At 42.7% G+C, this 15,487-nt stretch overlaps 1 protein-coding gene across 2 annotated transcripts in view; it reads left to right on the forward strand.

The window, feature by feature from the left end:
* The first annotated feature begins 247 nt into the window (after nucleotides 1–247).
* LOC120051191 (enhancer of polycomb homolog 1-like) overlaps nucleotides 248–15,487 on the forward strand; it is an 86,316-nt gene continuing 71,076 nt past the window's right edge. The window contains exons 1-2 of one of the 2 annotated variants that reach the window (XM_038997919.1): nucleotides 248–545; nucleotides 7,915–8,022. The gene's annotated coding sequence lies outside the window, so the exon portion shown is untranslated. Of the gene's footprint in view, nucleotides 546–4,112; nucleotides 4,132–7,914; nucleotides 8,023–15,487 lie in introns of those variants that run through there. The other variant, XM_038997920.1, reaches the window with a different exon arrangement.

The raw sequence follows: 15,487 nt of genomic DNA on the forward strand, positions 1-15,487 counted from the left end.
TCTGGGAATTTACATCAAATGAGCCATACGTGTATACAATTCAATTTTAGTACAATACATTCACACATTTCACAGTCTTACTATTGGCTTTCATCAATAATTAATGGAGTAGAAGTAGAATATAAAATTCATCTGTTCGGTCCGTTCAGTAATGTTTTTACGAGGTCCACTGAAGTAAACTAACAGTGAGCTCATCGTCTCCACAGGTGATTGGTGCCACTCAAACTGTCCAATCACAAACCGTCTGTTTGACAATGCAAATTTTGGCTTGGTCAGCTGAGCTGTAATCTTTTTGGACGAACATATTTTTCGCAACAGCTATGATATCCCTTCAAGTTCTTATGTTGGACAGCAAAATATTGATCCAACACACAATTTACAATGAAAACCGAGAAATGTGTAGCCATGTTCTAAATACTTTATAGTGTTTGTGGATTGCTGAGCTAAAGCTAGCAGCTAATAATGCGGACGGTTTCCTATGGCTAACTGGGATATTCGACTCATGTCGACCAGAGTTGTCATCGTCCTCCCTGGTGGTTTCTCTGGTAAGTTAATTTTCTAGTGTGGGGTTTGTCTCTCTTAGACTATCTATGCTGTAATAAATATTGTAATGTACATTTGACAAGTTTTTGATTGTAGCTAGCCAAAGAAAGGGAATAGACATTGGCTAATGTTAGCAAGCTAACGACGTTGGCTATCGACGCCCATGTCTTAATTCACAACTCTCGTTTTTAAAAACGCTGGTGTAAAAGTAACTTGGAAATCAAATGCCCTCCCCCACAATCTAGCCTGCTAGATACGCACATTTCTTATTTATATCTATCATTTTGTAAAGTTATTTAACTTAGCTGCTAACATTAACTGTTCTCGTTCTTGAAAAAAACGAACGTTAGCTAACTAAGTTAGCTACCGTAACATCTGCCTGGACTGTGTGACCAAACATTCGCTAAGGTCAAGGATTGAAAAGCTGTTATTAAATGTAGACGTTATTTTTTATCGTGGGCGTAACGTTAACTTAACAAGTTGGCTAGCTAACTTACCTAGCTAACGGCGCTAGTTACCTACTTTTTTTATAACTGCAAATTAGCCAAATTATTCGACATTCGTTACCAAGTCAAGTGACCACAAAGCAAATCTCGCTAACGTACGATATTGTTGTATTATTTTGTGTGTCTCTAAACACTGATACGGATATTTCAGCCTCACCGATTGCTGACAGGTGTATAAAATTGTGCACACCGCCATGCAATCTCCATAGACAATCATTGGCAGTAGAATGGCCTTACTGAAGAGCTCAGTGACTTCCAACGTGGCACCGTCATAGCTCTGCCCTGCTAGAGCTGCCTCTGTAGACTGTAAGTGCTGTTATTGTGAAGTAGAAACGTCTAGGAGCAACAACGGCTCAGCCACAAAGTGGTAGGCCACACAAGCTCACAGAACGGGACCACCGAGTGCTGTAGCGCGAAAAAGTAGTCTGTCCTCGGTTGCAACACTCGCTTCCGAGTTCCAAGCTGTCTCTGGAAGCAACGTCAGCACAATAACTTCGTTGGGAGCATCATGAAATTGGTTTCCGTATCCGAGCAGCAGCACACAAGCCTAAGATCACCATGCGCAATGCCAAGCGGCGGCTGGAGTTGTGTAAAGCTCGCTGCCATTGGACTCTGGAGCAGTGGAAATAAACGCGTTCTCTGGAGTGATGAATCACACTTCACCATCTGGCAGTCCAACGGACGAATCTGGGTTTGGCGGATGCCAGGAGAACACTACATTCCCCAATGTATGCATAGTACCAACTGTAAAGTTTGGTGGATACTTTTTTTCTGGAGCTGTTTTTCATGGTTCCGGCTTAACCCCTTAGTTCCAGTGAAGGGAAATCTTAACTTTACAGTGTACAATGACTTTCTAGATGATTCTGTGCTTCCAACTTTGTGGCAACCGTTTGGGGAAGTCCCTTTTCTGTTTTAGCATGACAATGCCCCCGTGCACAAAGTGTGGTCCGTACAGAAATGGTTTGTCGAGATCGGTGTGGAAGAACTTGACTGGCCTGCACAGATCCTCAACCCCATCGAACACCTTTGGGATGGATTGGAATGCCTTCTTTGAGTCAGGCCTAATCGCCGACACCCGTGTCCGACTTCACTAATGCTCTTGTGGCTGAATGGAAGCAAGTTCCCGCAGCAATGTTCCAACATCTAGTGGAAAGGGGGGGGGGGGGGGGGTGTTATATAGCAGCAAAGGGGGACCCACTCTATATTAAGGCCCATGATTCTTGAATGAGAGTTTTGACAAGCATGTTTCCACATACTTTTAGTCATTTAGTGTATGTTTTCATTTATTAACCCCTTTTACATAAAGTCCCACTGTACCTAACATCTTTACTAAACTTTTGGACATACGAGTTAACACACTTTCTAAATCTTGAAATTCCATTTGTCTCTACTGAGTTAAGTAAATCAGCTTTTTGTTCCACAACTAAGGTCCAAGAAAACAATCTTAAATGTTCTTACATTTGATGTCTTAGTACCTTAAGGGCAATTCAGAAAGCTAATAGAGGACCTCATTACTGATGAATGTGTTTGTTTTTTATGACAGTGTTTTTCTTTCTGCATGCATTTTATATTTTGTGTGTATCTTTTGTAATTTATGTAATTCAGGGCCCATATGTAAGAGACCTTGGTATCAGTATGACTCCCTGATAAAATAATGGTTAAATCAAAAAGAACTAGCTAGCTACTAGCTGAAAAGTTTAATACTTTTGATTCCACTTATCTATCAATAAAAGATTATACTTTGTAGACAACAGGTGTAGACTAACAGTGAAATGCTTACTTACGGGTCCTTTTCCAACAATGCAGAGTTGTACAATGCAGAAATGTATACACTCACTACTGTAAGTCGCTCTGGATAAGCGCATCTTCTAAATGACAAAAAAAAGTTAAAAATAACAAATGTTTTAAGTGACAGTGAATAACGAGTAAAAATAACCATGAATATGGTTCGTTTTTCAGGGGGACTGATTATTTCCCTCCCCACTTTAGCTGAGATGGGTAGAAAAGTTCTCTCTACATGCCAATATGTATAAGTCTATTACAATGTTTTGCATTGGGGGCTATGGAGGGGTTGGAGATAGGGATATGTATGACACAGTCCCCTTCAAACTACACATATTTGGTTGGTAGAGACCCCACTGAGTATTTCCCACCCAATTTTAGCTACAAGCCAATATGTATTCCATGTACAGTCTATTATAGTGTAATCCATTGGGGGCTATGGGGGTGGAGTGAATAGTCAGCAGCTACAATATTTGTTGAGTAGAGACTAGTGTTGTCACGATACCAACATTTTACTTACGATACCAGGCAAAGTATCGCGATACCACGGGGGGAAATTCAGTGGCCTCGCATCCTACACATCTGGCACTGATATTCATACTTCTACTCAATACAACACATTCACTTCATACTGTTAACTGTGTAATATACTGAACAAAAATATAAACACAACATGTAAAGTGTTAGTCCCATGTTTTATGAACGGAAATAAAAGATCCCATAAATGTTCCATATGCACAAAAAGCTTATTTATCTCAAATTTTGTACAGAAATTAGTTTATATCCCTGTTAGTGAGCATTTCTCCTTTGCCAAGATAATCCATCCACCTGAAAGGTGTTGCATATAAATACGCTGATTAAACAGCATGATCATTACACAGGTGCACCCTGTGTTGGGGACAATACAAGGCCACTCTAAAATGTGCAGTTTTGTCACAACACAATGCCACAGATGTTTTGAGGGAGTGTGCAATTGACATGCTGACTGCAGGCATGTCCACCAGAGCTGTTGCCAGGGAATTTAATGTTAATTTCTCTACCATAAGCCGCCTCCAACGTCATTTGAGAGAATTTGGCAGTATGTTCAACCGGCCTCACATCTGCAGACCACGTGCTCAGGACCTCCACATCCGGCTTCTTCACCTGCGGGATCGTCTGAGACCAGTCATCTGGACAGCTGATGGAACTGAGGAGTATTTCTGTCTGCAATAAAGCCTTTTTGTGGGGGGAAACTCAGTCTGAATGGCTGGGCCTGTCTCCCCAGTGAGTGCATCCCTGCCCAGTTATGTGAAATCCATAGGTTAGTGCCTAATTCATTTATTTCAATTGACTGATTTCCTTATGTGAACTGAAATTGTTGCGTTTATTTTTGTTCAGTATGGAATACTGCATAGAATGGCTACTTTGCTAATATTGGCTGAGGCCTACCTGTGATTTGGTTGGAGGAAGGAATATATATGATCTGCATGTCACTGTGGCAGTAAGGGGAAAACACTGCATGAAACTTACTCTAAAGTTAACACACACTCCCTAAATCACACACTGTCTCTTTTTCTTTCAAACACACACACACACATGCCAAGATCCGACGCCGACAGAGATGGCCGCCTCGCTTCGTGCTCTTAGGAAACTATGCAGAATTTTTAAAAGTTTTATGTATTATTTCTTACACTGTTACCCCAGGAAATCTTAAGTCTTATTACATACAGCCGGGAGGAACTTTTGGATATAAGAGCAACGTCAATTTACCAACATTACGACTTTCCCGAAGCGGATCCTCTGTTTGGTCCACCACCCAGGACAATGGATCGGATCCCAGCAGGCGACCCAAAACAACGGCACCGCAGAAGGGTCAGACGGAACATCGCCCACCGCTCCCGAGTATACTACTAGCCAATGTCCAGTCTCTTGACAAGGTAGACGAAATCCAAGCAACGGTTGCCTTCCAGAGAGACAGAGATTGTAACGTTCTCTGTTTCACGAAAACATGGCTCACTCGGGATACGTTATCAGAGTCGGTACAGCCACCTGGTTTCTTCACGCACCGCACCGACAGAAACAAACATCTCTCTGGTAAGAAGAAGGGCGGGGGTGTATGCCTTATAAACGAGTCGTGGTGTGGTCATAACAACATACAGGAAATCAGGTCCTTTTTGTCACTTGACCTAAAATTTCTTACAATCAAATGCCGACCGCATTATCTACCAAGAGAATTCTCTTCGATTATAATCAGTCGTGTACACCCCCCCAAGCAGACACCTCGACGGCCCTGAAAGAACTTCATTGGACTCTATGTAAACTGGAAACCACATCCTGAGGATGGGGATTTTAACAAGGCTAATCTGAAAACAAGGCTCCCTAAAATGTATCAGCATATCGAATGCAGGCTGGAAAAATTCTGGATAATTTTTACTTCCGCGACGCATGCAAAGCCCTCCCTCTCCCTTCTTTCAGCAAATCTGACCACGACTCCATTTTGTTGCTCCATGCTCAGGTCTGTTCAACGCTGGTCCGACCAATCTGATTGCACGCTTCAAGATTGCTTCGATCACGTGGACTGGGATATTTTCCGGATAGCGTCGAACAACAACATTGATGTATAAGCTGATTCGGTGAGCGAGTTTATTAGCAAGTGCATCGGTGATGTACCCACGGCGACAATTAAAACCTTCCCCAACCAGAAACCGTGGATTGATGGCAGCATTCGCGCAAACCACTGCTTTTAATCAGGGCAAGGCGGCTGGAAACATGGCCGAATACAAACAGTGTAGCAATTCCCTCCGCAAGGCAATCAAACAAGCTAAGCGTCAGTATAGAGACAAAGTAGAGTCGCAATTCAACGGCTCAGACACGAGAGGTATGTGGCAGGGTCTACAGTCAATCACAGACTACAAAAAGAAGCGGGCCACCAACACGGCCCACTACCAAAACCTGCGGACTCTCCTTCACCGCAGCCAACGTGAGTAAAACATTTAAACGTGTTAACCCTCGCAAGGCTGCCGGCCCAGATGGCATCCCCAGCCGCATCCTCAGAGCATGCACAGACCAGCTGGCTGGTGTGTTTACGGACATATTCAATCAATCCCTATCCCAGTCTGCTGTTCCCACATGCTTCAAGAGGGCCACCATTGTTCCTGTTCCCAATAAAGCTAAGGTAACTGAGCTAAATGACTATCGCCCCGTAGCACTCACTTCCGTCATCATGAAGTGCCTTGAGAGACTAGTCAAGGATCACATCACCTCCACCCTAGACCCACTCCAATTTGCTTACCGCCCCAATAGGTCCACAGACGACGCAATCACACTGCACACTGCCCTAACCCATCTGGACAAGAGGATTAACTATGTAAGAATGCTGTTCATCGACTACAGCTCAGCATTTAACACCATAGTACCCTCCAAACTCGTCATTAAGTTCGAGACCCTGGGTCTCGACCTCGCCCTGTGCAACTGGGTCCTGAACTTTCTGACGGGCCGCCCCCAGGTGGTGAGGGTAGGAAACAACATCTCCACCCCGCTGATCCTCAACACTGGGGCCCCACAAGTGTGCGTTCTTAGCCCTCTCCTGTACTCCCTCTTCACCCATGACTGCGTGGCCATGCACGCCTCCAACTCAATCATCAAGTTTGCAGACGACACTACAGTGGTAGGCTTGATTACCAACAACGACGAGATGGCCTTCAGGGAGGAGGTGAGGGCCCTCGGAGTGTGGTGTCAGGAAAATAACCTCACACTCAACGTCAACAAAACAAAGGAGATGATCGTGGACTTCAGGAAACAGCAGAGGGAGCACCCCCCTATCCACATCGACAGGACAGTAGTGGAGAAGGTGGAAAGTTTTAAGTTACTCGGCGTACACATCGTGGACAAACTGAAATGGTCCACCCACACAGACAGCGTGGTGAAGGCGCAACAGCGCCTCAACTTCAGGAGGCTAAAGAAATTTGGCTTGTCACCAAAAAAGCTATAACAGATGCACTACAGACCCTGGTTCGATTCCAGGCTGTATCACAACCGGCCGTGATTGGGTGGCGCACAATTAGCCTTGCGTTGTTAGGGTTTGGCCGGGGTAGGCTGTCATTGTAAATAAGATTTTGTTCTTAACTGACTAAATAAAGGTTACATTTTAAAAATAATAATCTTGTCATTATATAAACATCTCTGGTGTGAATGGGGACGGTACACACAGCACGGAGGAGTGAATGAGAGACGAGACCAAAAATACAACATGAGAACAAGCAGACACAAACTCCCATTAAAAATGGAAAATAACACAACCTTGATTCTTGTGATACAGGCTTTTGAAATATCACACACAAATTCAAATTAATTTGAATTAATTTGAATAATTGCCCAGCCCTACATTGCAGTGGGTGGAATAAGGAGTCACCAGTACTCTGTATTAAACCCGTTGCCCAGCACGAGAAAAATTTTAAGTTCTCAAGACTATTGAGTAATTCCAGTAACCTATATTTTATTAAGTGTATTTCTTCAAATACAGCCACACAATCTGTGTAAACTTTCTAAAATGCTAGTATAATTTGACTAATTTAATTTATCAATAGATTTTTTTCGAAGGTGGTTGCAATACTGTGGAAAACAATTTGTTTTGATATTCCCAACGTTTATCATGCCTTTGCAGGGGGACTCTTAAATCTGTTATCGTGCTCCCAGCATAATATACTGCTAAGTGAAATGGTAATGGTTGACTGGCTAGTAGCCACACGTGCTGATGCTCTTGCTGGCTACATTAAATCAAATGTTATTGGTCACATACACATATTTAATCTAGCTAGTAACAATACATCATCTACAGTACTACTCCAAACATGGGTATATCCCTGGGACAACTCTTACCCTACGAGGTCGGAAAACTGCTGGTTTTCTGTTCTACGTAATTAATTGCACCAACCTGGTGTCCCAGATCCAAACCAGTCCCTGATTTTTAGAGGGGAATAATGGGGGGGAGAAGCAGTGGAACTTGCTTTAAGATCCAGATTTTGAATTTGAGGGTATAGGTTTGACGTCCTTTGGACAACATGTACACAATGACATCAGTTTCTTTTCGGTCTCTGCTTTCCAGGCCACTATCCCATTCCCAAATGGATGATAAGCATGGAGTACGTTCTTAGCGTGTGGACTACACACCCCCACTCTACAGGCAGGAGACCACACCCTCCCATCAGTACAGGTGAGATTTAGCTATATGCATTCATACAGTGCCTTCGGAAAGTATTCAAACCCCTTCCCTTTTCCCACATTTTGTTATGTTACAGCTGGGGATGTACGATATATCGGAATTTAGTTTAACGCCGATGTTAAAAACCAATGTCAAAGCTACCGTGCATACCTATATAACGTAGGTACATGATGTAATGACGCCACGTAAAAATTTCGCGCGACACGTGCAACACAGCATTCCTAACCTAGCCCACACAATGTCTGCTGTGTGGATCGAGCAGTCAACAAGTCAAGCAGTCATTTGAAAGAGTAAGAACATTTCAGCGAGACAACTCAAAAGGCGAAATCCATTAACGTCAAGATAATGTAATTCATTGCCCTTGACAATCAACCGCTCTGACGTGGGTGATGTTGGCTTTCGCCGACTGGTCGAGCACCGGTACACCAAGTGCGCTATTTTTCAGATGTTGCCCTACCGGAGTTACACAGTAATAACGTCAATGCTATTGGCTTCTCAACATGCATACTATGGAACGCTGTTTGGGTCTTTGCGTGTCAAAAGATACAGTAGCACTGTCAAAGCTGTACAAAAAAAGTCTGCAAACCCCGGACACGAACAATGTGTAAACAAGACCGCGTTGGTAATAAAACATAATTTGGTCGACCGCAACTTCTAGGGGAGATAGCTTTAGCTTGGTACATAGCTAGCACCAATACAACCAGCCTGAAAACAATGACCAGTAGAAACTGCAGTCATTTGCTGCTGGTGATTCTCTGATCCACCTCTACGCAGATGATACCATTCTGTATACTTCTGGCCCTTCTTTGGGCACTGTGTTAACAAACCTCCAAACCAGCTTCAATGTCATACAACACTCCTTCCGTGGCCTCCAACTGCTCTTAAACGCTAGGTAAACTAAATGCATGCTCTTCAACCGATTGCTGCCCGACTAGCATCACTACTCTGAACGGTTCTGACTTAGAATATGTGGACAACTACAAATACCTAGGTGTCTGGCTAGACTGTAAACTCTCCTTCCAGACTCACATAAAGTATCTCCAATCCAAAATCTAGAATCGGCTTCCTATTTCGCAAAACAAAGCCTCCTTCACTCATGCTGCTAAACATACTCTCGTAAAACTGACTATCCTTGACTTCGGCGATGTAATTTACAAAATAGCCTCCAACACTCTACTCAGCAAATTGAATGCAGTCTACCACCGTGCCATCCGTTTCATCACCAAAGCCCCATGTACTACCTACCACTGTCGACCTGTATGCTCTCGTTGACTGGCCTTCGCTTCATATGCGTCGCCAGACCCACTGGCATCAGGTCATCTATAAGTCATTGCTAGGTAAAGCCCCACCTTATCTCAGCTCACTGGTCACCATAACAACACCCACTCGTAGCACACGCTCCAGCAGGTATATTTCACTGGTGATCCCCAAAGCTTCCTTTGGCTGCCTTTCCTTCCAGTTCTTCCACAATAGTGGATTTTGCAGTTTGTCAATGACACTTTTATTTTGAAGACAGTCATACAAATAGTAGAATTATGCCATACTTTTATTTTGAAGGCTAACCGCAAAGTCCACTATTGTGGCTAATCCTTATTGTGGCTAGCTTCACATAGATGGGTCCGACCACCATTAATCAAATAAGAACTGTCTTATAAATTAAAGTTATTTTAGATGACACCTAGCTATATAGTTAGCTAGCTAACTGTAGCTAATCAAACATTGTTTTGCTGTGTTCACGGCCGGATGTGATACAGCCTGGATTCGAACCAGGGACTGTTATGTCTCTTGCACTGAGATGCAGTGCCTTAGACCACTGCGTGTTTGTGTGTGTGTGTTAACTATTTAACTGTACTAGAATGCTTAAAAGGCTGCTCAAATTTTAAATATCGGTATCAGGGTTTTTGGCAAGGAAAATATCGGATATCGTTATCGGCCAAAAATGTCATATCGGTGCATCACTAGTTACAGCCTTATTCTAAAATGGATTAAATTACATATTTTCCTCATCAATCTACACACAATACCCCATAATGACAGAGTGAAAATAGGTTTTGAAATTTTTGCTAATTTATCATTTAAAAAAATACTGTATTTACGTAAGTTTTCAGACCCTTTGCTATGAGACTCAAAATTGAGCTCAGGTTCATCTCGTTTCCATTGATAATCCTTGATGTTTCTACAACTTGATTGGAGTCCACCTGTGGTAAATTCAATGGATTGGACATGATTTATAAAGAAACACATCTGTCTATATAAGGTCCCACAGTTGACTGCATGTCTGAGAAAAAACTAAGCCATGAGGTTGAAGGAATTGTCCGTAGAGGCACAGATCTTGGGAAGGGTACCAAAACATTTCTGCTGCATTGAAGATCCCCAAGAACACAGTGGACCCCATAATTCTTAAATGGAAGAAGTTTGGAACCACCAAGACTCTTTCTAGAGCTGGCCGCCTGGCCAAACTGAGCAATCGGGGGAGAAGGGCCTTGGTCAGGAAGGTGACCAAGAACCCGATGGTCACTCTGACAGAGCTCTAGAATTCCTCTGTGGAGATGAGAACCTTCCAGAAGGACAACCATCTCTGCAGCACTCCACCAATGAGGCCTTTATTGTAGAGTGGTGAGACGGAAGCCACTCCTCAGTAAAATGCATATGACAGCCCGCTTGGAGTTTGCCAAAAGGCCCCTAAAGACTCAGACCATGAGAAACAAGATTCTCTGGTCTGATGAAACCAAGATTGAACTCTTTGGCCTGAATGCCAAGCGTCACGTCTGGAGGAAACCTGGCACCATCCCTACGGTGAACGGTGGTGGCAGCATCATGCTGTGAGTATGTTTTTCAGCGACAGGGACTGGGAGACTAGTCAGGATTGAGACAAAGATGAATGGAGCAAAGTACAGAGAGATCCTTTAAGAAAACCTGCTCAAGTCCTCAGACTGGGCTGAAGGTTCATCTTCCAACAGGACAATGACCCTAACCACATAGCGAAGACAACGCAGGAGTGGCTTCGGGACAAGTGTCTGAATGACCTTTATTGGCCCAGCCAGAGCCTGGACTTGAACGTGATCGAACATCTCTGGAGAGACCTGAAAATAGCTGTGCAGTGACGCTCCCCATCCAACCTGACAGAGCTTGAGAGGATCTGCAGAGACAAACTCTCCAAATAAAGGTGTGCCAAGCTTGTAGCGTCATACCCAAGAAGACTCGAGGCTGTAATTGCTGCCAAAGGTTCTTCAACAAAGTACTGACTAAAGGGTCTCAATACTTCTTATGTAAATGGGATACCTGTTTTTTATTCTTAATACATTTGCCAAAAAAAACTACCCTGTTTCTGCTTAGTAATTATGGGATATTGTTTGTAGATTGAGATGTTTTTAAAAAAGAATCCAATTTAGAATAAAGCTGTAACAAAATGTGGAAAAAGTCAAGGGGTCTGAATACTTTTCGAATGCACTGTATATACTTTGTCGTGACGATATAAACTAATGAATGTGTTCTTGACAAGTATTCCCATACCATCTATTGTCTAATTTGGCGATCTGGAGTGCAGGTAATTGTTTTAAAAGCGTTATGACGTGATAGTGTGTTATCCCCCATCTCCAGTAATGAGAACCATGTAACCATGACACATTCCTACACGATTTCACAGATGGACCACTTAGAAGTTAAATCATGGGGGGAATTATTTTACCCACTGATAGAACTAAGGCGTTCACCAAATTGACAAGCGTTTCATGATTTTTATTTCTGGGGGTAGATTATCCCTTTTAACTTCATGCGGAACAGTGGGACGCTACCGTCCCACCTGGCCAACATCCGGTGAAATTGCAGAGTGCCAAATTCAAATTAAATTACTATAAATATTTAACTTTCATGAAATCACAAGTGCAATACATCAAAATAAAGCTTAACTTGTTGTTAATCCAGCCGCCGTGTCAGATTTCAAAAAGGCTTTACGGCGAAAGCAAACCATGCGATTATCTGAGGACAGCGCCCAGAACACAAATGCATAACAAATCATTTTCAACCAGGGAGTTGCGACACGAAAGTCAGAAATAGAGATATAATATATGCCTTACCTTTGAAGATCTAATTATGTTGGCACTCCAAAAGGTCCCAGTTACATTACAAATGGTCCTTTTGTTCGATAAACTCCTTTATATCCATAAAAACTCAGTTTAGCTGGCGCGCTTCAGTCAATAATCCACTCGGTTTCCTTCCTTCAAAATGCATACAAAATGAATCCCAAACGTTACCAATAAAAAGTCAATTAACATTTATAATCAAACTTTAGGTACCCTAATACGCAAATAAACTATTGTCTTTACCGGAGAAAAATACAAAAGAACGCGCTCTCATTCACGCGCTTGGAAAAACTACAGCCAAAATGGGAGCCATCTAGAAAAACTACAATATCTGGCTCATTTTTCTAAAAACCAGCCTGAAACTCTTTCTATAGACTGTTGACATCTAGTGGAAGCCCTAGGAACTGCAATCGTGCATGATTTCGCCCTATTTTAAAAGTGCCAGCCATTGAAATCAGTGGTAGGATGACATTTCTTTGGGGGTGGGGGGGGGATTGTACTCGGGGTTTCGCCTGTCATTTCAGTTCTGTTATACTCAGACATTATTTTAACAGTTTTAGAAACTTTAGAGTTTTCTATCCAAATCTATCAATTATATGCATATCCTAGCTTCTGGGCCTGAGTAGCAGGCAGTTTACTTTGGGCACGCTTTTCATCCGGACGTCAAAATACAGCCCCTTATCCCAAAGAAGTTAAGGAGCAAATATCCACACCTGATTCTATCAATCAGCATAGGCATACATGGTTACCAGCATTAGGTCATAGAGAAAGATCGAGGACTCGTCTTTGTATCTGAGGCTCAATCACAGATGCTATAATGGCAATCTCCATTTGGAAGTAGTACATTTTCTTCCTTACGATTGGCTGATCTCTCCTGAAGAACCAGTTGGACATGACTCCAACAGGGTCACCAGGAGTGATCAGCCAATGAAGTTGGAAGTCCCACCCAGTTCACTAAATTAAAATGGTGGAAGCCCACAATGGCGCTGCCCATGTTAATACAAAAAAAAAATTTATTTTTATTTTTTTATAACTAAGCCAATATAGACCACAAAATGTCATTTCCAATGGGAGCAAATTAATCATAGTGACAGAACAAGCAGAGAGGTGGACAGAGCCAAGAACGAGTTTGCGAGACCCTATTTGCGCGTTCTAGCATGTATTTCAATCAAATGTATTTATAAAGCCCTTCTTACATCAGCTGATGTCACAAAGTGCTGTGTAGAAACCCAGCCTAAAACCCCAAACAGCAAGCAATGCAGGTGTAGAAGCACAGTGGCTAGGAAAAACTCCCTAGAAAGGCCAGAACTTAGGAAGAAACCTGGAGAGGAACCAGGCTATGAGGGGTGGCCAGTCCTCTTCTGGCTGTGCCGGGTGGAGATTATAACAGAACATGGCCAAGATGTTCATAGATGACCAGAAGGGTCAAATAATAATAATCACAGTGGTTGTCGAGGGTGCAACAGGTCAGTACCTCAGGAGTACATGTCAGATGGCTTTTCATAGCAGATCATTCAGAGTATGTCTCTAGAGAGTTGAAAACAGCAGGTCTGGGACAGGTAGCACGTCCGGTGAACAGGTCAGGGTTCCATAGCCGCAGGCAGAACAGTTGAAACTGGAGCAGCAGCACGACAAGGTGGACTGGGGACAGCATGGAGTCATCAGGCCAGGTAGTCCTGAGGCATCGTCCTAGGGCTCAGGTCCTTCGAGAAAGAGAGAGCATACTTAAATTCACACAGGGCACCGGATAAGACAGGAGAAATACTCCAGATATAACAGACTAACCCCAGCCCCCCCGACACACAAACTACTGCAGCATAAATTAGCATATCTCCATTTGGGAACGCCTACTCTGAAATGTGCATGCACAAGAACTCGATTTGCGCTAGCACTGTTTCTCAACAATGCAATTCTTTAGAAACTTTGGCATAGGGTAAAGTCAAAAAAATTGGCCCACTCTGTTCGTAACAGATTCAAGTTTTGTAGACTGAAAGCTGTATTGAAATCAAGTGTTTCATCAATAGGAAAATTTGCATAATGTCGGCCAAAATCTATCTTCTCCCACTGCCGGCCACTGGGCTTCCTCTCATCACCATATTTGGTGGTGAGTGGTAATGTCAAACGGATGCTTCAGATTTATACATCCTGTGAAACATCTGGGGCCTCCTTTTATAACTGTTGTGTAAAATTTACACAATCTACTTGCACCATTTCTGAAAAGACTTAGCAAGCACAAACATATTGATTTATAAACTTGGCGCACGCCACATTGTTCCGGTTATAAATCAGACCTGTCGTAAAATTGCTTGTGAACAAGCATTGTAACGCCGCCTGATAATAGCTCATCATTCACCTTTTATGGTGACAATAACACCCTTTATTTTCTGTATACTTTGGAAGTAGGCCAAGACCGGATAGTATCTAAAGGAAATATCAATGGGGAACATCAAATGTTTTTTGGGGATGCATACAGAATATTTTATTTTGCAGGCTACAGCAAATGTCACTGACTGTTTCTGAAAGACAAAAACAATTGCAAATTGTTGTGGACCTCTAACAGTTTAAATTCATGTTTTGCATTTACTTTTCCCCAACCTAAATATGCTGCACTGCCTGTGATTTCTGAAACTGTCTCCTCAGATTTTTTAAAAACTACAGTAGGCCTACTTCGTGGTTGCCTACACACTTCAGTGCAAAAGATCAGCTGGCCACATGTTTTTAAATTCTACTGTATGTTATAAATTAACCGTGCTCCCTTTCGGCTGCATAGAGAAAAAACTAGAAATTATCATCTACACTTGTAGATGAAGGGAAGGAGACAAGGCTTAAAAATCCTTCTTTAACCTAAGACAATTGAAAATATTGAAGTGCCTTTGAACGGGGTATGGTAGTAGGTGCCAGGCGCACCGGTTTGTGTCAAGAAATGCAACGCTGCTGGGTTTTTCACGCTCAACAGTTTACTGTGTATCAGGAATGGTCCACCACCCAAAGGACATCCAGGCAACTTGACACAATTGTGGGAAGCATTGGAGTCAACATAGGCCAGCATCCCTGTGGAACACTTTCGACACCTTGTAAAGTCCATGCATGCCCTGACGAATTGAGGCTGTTCTGAGGGCAAGGGGGGAGTGGGCGGGCTACGCAACTCAATATTTGGAAGGTGTTCTTAATGTTTTGTACACTCATTGTAGATACCTGTTAATAATTATTTTAGAATGCAAAGATAAAACAAATGACCAGGACCACCTCCAGGCTTTTTCACCTGTTTTTACTGATTTCCTTATGAACTGTAACTCATTATAACTGTTGATATTGTTGCATGTTGCGTTTTTATATTTTTTCCAATATTGAAGACCAGTTGAAGTATGAAATAA

Source organism: Salvelinus namaycush, chromosome 7, assembly GCF_016432855.1.
Source record: "Salvelinus namaycush isolate Seneca chromosome 7, SaNama_1.0, whole genome shotgun sequence".
NCBI classification, from domain to species: Eukaryota; Metazoa; Chordata; class Actinopteri; order Salmoniformes; family Salmonidae; genus Salvelinus; species Salvelinus namaycush.